This window comes from Barbatula barbatula (genome assembly GCF_947034865.1).
Source record: "Barbatula barbatula genome assembly, chromosome: 7".
NCBI lineage: Eukaryota > Metazoa > Chordata > Actinopteri > Cypriniformes > Nemacheilidae > Barbatula > Barbatula barbatula.
This window is the reverse complement of record NC_136770.1, coordinates 9,401,465-9,405,671: the sequence shown is the minus strand read 5'-3', so window position 1 is coordinate 9,405,671 and position 4,207 is coordinate 9,401,465. Positions and strand designations below refer to the sequence as shown.

Genomic DNA, 4,207 nt, shown 5'->3' with positions numbered 1-4,207 from the left:
TGCAAGTTGCTTTTGAGAGACAGAGGTCACAAATGTTTATCATATTTAATAACAAGCAGGTTTCCGCCACCATTTCACGTCCATAGTATTTTTCCATACCATGCAAGTCAAAGCTGCATTGTAGCAAACATTCTTCAGAATTTCTTCCCTTGTTTTAAGACCCAGACACTTCTCAGATGAAACCACACAAAGATGAGGCATAATGACTAAACAGTCCATTTAGATATGTATGCGTGCATGTATATTTTTAATGGATTGATTTATTAATTCAAACAAACATACAATAGAATAAAGTGAAAATTAAAACAAGGAAGAATTCTAATGAAGAGAAATATAAAATAATTCCTAACTTCACTAGGCGTGTTTTGTTTTTGTTTAGTTTGCATGTAAATATAAATGAATAGATGGGTAATTTAATTCTTAGAATAAAGAGAAAATGTATCAGTTGACATTCTCAGCCAATGAGCATGAAGCTGTTTCATCAGTCAGTCGTTTCCCATCATGCTTATGAATAGCGCAGTCGGAGGAGAGCAACTGCGCTCGACTGCTCAATCCGACACAGCCGCCTCGCCGTCACGAGAGTTTTTTGGCACACATCAGCATGACATCAGAGCAAGACGGACGTAACTCGGACACTTTTCTAACCGGCATGCAGCTCGCGCTGATCACCGGTGATCGATTCTGCGCAGTTGTGGCTAATCTCAAACAAGATTAACGTTATGATGTGACGTAGCCAGTACGTGGACTCCACCTCAACGTCGTGGAGGCTTGTTTACGTTTTTAACCAATTATATATCAGATATTTATTTGACACCTCTTTCAGCCAATCATTTGTTTGACCGGAGATCTTACAGCAGGCTTGTTTGAGATGAACAAAATCTGCGCAGAACCGATCACCGGTGATCACCGTGAGATGCATGTTGTTCCGTGAGATGCATTGTTCCCCTTAAACAACAACTAAAAAAAATCAGTCAAATCCCAAGAAATGATAATTGATATATTAAAAAATACATTTTTACTATGTAAACCATTCCCATGTGTATCACATCATTATTATAAAGATAACAACGCAAAACATTCCTCCCTATGACATTGGTTGACTGACAGAATACTGTCAATCATTTGATATTAAGTGCTAAATATCATCCTGTACAATCCCATCAACTAGCTCACAAAACAGTAAAATAAAAAATATTGTTCTTAAGTTTATGGCAAGTGTTGAAGGAAGAACAAGTCAATATGTGATGTTTACAGGCGGCCACAGATTGCATCTCTATAATGTGACGCATCATTGTGAATGTGGGCTTCTGGTGGGTCATCCTCCATATCATCTGCCTGCTGATCCTCCTCAATATGGTCATTGGATTCCAGGCAGATGTTATGAAGAATGCAACAGGCTGTGACTGCAGAAGAAATGTTATTAACTTTTTTCATGTGCAGACACCTGAGTCTCCTGAATTTTGATTTTAAAATTCCAAATGCATGCTCAATGACTACACGAGCAGAATTCAGTTTCCTATTGAACCATCTCTGCCTGACAGTCAAGTGGCCATTGTCTCTGTATGGCTTCATTAGCTGAAGCAAGAGAGGGTATGCAGAATCTCCAATTATATGCATCCCCTCAGGAACCAGGAAATGTGGATCTTCGTCAAGAAGTCGGCCTACCTCTGACAAACGTAATGCCCTTGAATCATGCCAGCTACCTGTGACCCACACTGACATGACAGAACCGCCGCTGACTGTCACAGAATCCTGTAAGTATAACAGAATAGAACTGTTTCCTATTGATATAGGCCACAGGATTCTCACAGTGTAGTTTTACCACGGGAATGTGGCATCCATCAACTGCACAGACGGTTTTAGGCAAACCAGCTGTTTCAAATCCTAACTGGGATATATGCAGGGCTTGTCCTCTGGGCCAGGAGATGTAATGTGACAAATGTGTTATTACAAGAGAACAGAAATCATGCAGGTGTGTTGAAACTGTAGATTTGGTTATGTTAAATCTGTCTGCCACTCCTCTATAGGACTCTTGGTTGGAAACAGTCCATAGAGAGGCAAGTATACTGTTTGTCAGCGGCACCTTAGTCTGCTGTGTATTCATGTAGAAAGGACCAAGTGTATTTATAAGATCCTGCATTAGGAAGAGAAAGAGATAGTTATCATATAATAAAAACATGGACACATGAATGCATCTCTCGCATACGACAGCACAAGAGTTGAAACTACCCAGGGCTTCAGCCAAAAATTTAATGTACATTTTCACAAAATATGTCAGTCAAGTCAAGTCAGCTTTATTTATATAGCGCTTTTTACAATTTTCATTGTTACAAAGCAGCTGTACAAGAAAAAATGACTATAAGTAAAACACAAAAGGTTATGGAATTCAAAACACAGGTCAAATATCAGACACACAATAAATTCCTATATGCAGTGTTAATTAAATAAGACTACCAAATTCTAGCAGCCCCCCCCGGCCAGGCAAAACAGTGCAAAACAGTATGCAAACGGTGGCGAGGAACCCAAAACTCCATTGGAGGAGAAAAAAAAACCTCGGAGGGAAACCAGGCCTAACCAGGGGATTCCAGTTCCCCTCTGGCAAAAACTGCTGCCTCTGCACAAGCTCAACAGTGCTTGCACAACAAGGCAAAATAAAAAAAAAATTAGATTTAAAATTATCATTAATAATCTAATAGTGGCTGAAGTTTTGTAGGGACGTCACTTCCTTCGTCCAGCATTTGTCAGGTCTAGGAATGGATTGCGCCCTGCCCGCTCCGCTCTTGTAACCTTGGAACAATGAGACAAGACTGGCTGAGAGTAGAGTACTGTTCTGCACTCTTTGATGCAACAAATGCATCAGTTGTTATTGGAAGTGTCCCTGGTTCCGGTTGATCTAACTAGTGCAGCCTAGATCTTTGAAATACATATATTATGATAATGTAGTGTATGCAAGATTAAAAAGATGCGTCTTTAGTCTAGATTTAAACTGACAGAGTGTGTCCGCCTCACGGATATTGCAGGGAAGACTGTTCCAAAGTTTAGCCGCTAGATAAGAAAAGGATCTGCCGCCTGCACTTGATTTTGAAATTCTAGGTATTACCAACTGACCTGACGCCTGAGAGCGTAGTGCACGTGATGGACTATAATACGTAAGAAGTTCTCTCAAGTAGTGAGGAGCTAAACCATGAAAGGCTTTATAGGTAATAAGCACGATTTTTAAATTTATGCGATGCTTTATAGGTAACCAGTGCAAGGTTGACAGAACCGGGCTAATATAATCATACTTTTTTGTACGTGTAAGAACTCGAGCTGCCGCATTTTGGACCAGTTGGAGTTTTTGTAATAGGCCTGCAGGGCAACCACCTAATAGTGCATTACAGTAATCTAGTCTTGATGTCATAAAGGCATGTATAAGCTTCTCCGCATCTGATGATGACAGCATATGACGTAATTTAGATATATTTTTAAGATGGAAAAACGCAATCTTACAGGTGTTGGCGACCTGGTTCTCAAATGACAGAGTACTATCGAATATAAAGCCAAGATTCTTAGCTGAAGATGAGGGTTTTATGGAACATCCATCAATAGTTAATCAGTATTCTTGGTTGTTACGTAGGGCGGTTTTCGGTCCGATAAGTAACACCTCAGTTTTGTCCGAGTTCAGTAATAAAAAATTGCTACTCATCCACTTTTTTATATCGACTATGCATTCCACTATTCGATGGAATTGCTGTGTTTCGTGAGGCTTCGAGGAAATATAAAGTTGCGTATCATCAGCATAGCAGTGAAAGCTTATTCCGTGTCGCTTTATTATATCTCCTAGGGGTAACATGTATAATGCGAAGAGCATAGGCCCTAGTACTGAGCCCTGTGGTACACCGTACTGGACTTGCGATTTGCGTGATACCTCATTGTTTATTTTTACATATTGGAAACGGTCGCATAAATAAGATCTAAGCCATTTCAAAGCTATTTCCTTAATACCGACATCATTTTCAAGTCTATGTAGGAGCATGCTGTGGTCAATGGTGTCGAATGCAGCACTAAGATCTAGCAGCACCAATAAGGAGATACAACCTCGGTCAGACGCCATAAGCAGATCATTTGTAACTCTAATCAGAGCAGTCTCTGTACTGTGATGTGCTCTAAATCCAGACTGGAAATCTTCATTAGTCTCATTCCTTTGTAGGAAGGAGCATATTTGAAT

The 4,207-nt window shown here is 40.0% G+C and overlaps 1 pseudogene across 1 annotated transcript; it reads right to left on the bottom strand.

Moving 5' to 3' along the window:
- Positions 1-1,248: 1,248 nt before the first annotated feature.
- LOC306896268 lies at positions 1,249-2,104 on the bottom strand (annotated as a pseudogene). Its single transcript has one exon. The product of its transcript is annotated as an uncharacterized misc_RNA (transcript).
- Between the last annotated feature and the right edge of the window lie 2,103 nt (positions 2,105-4,207).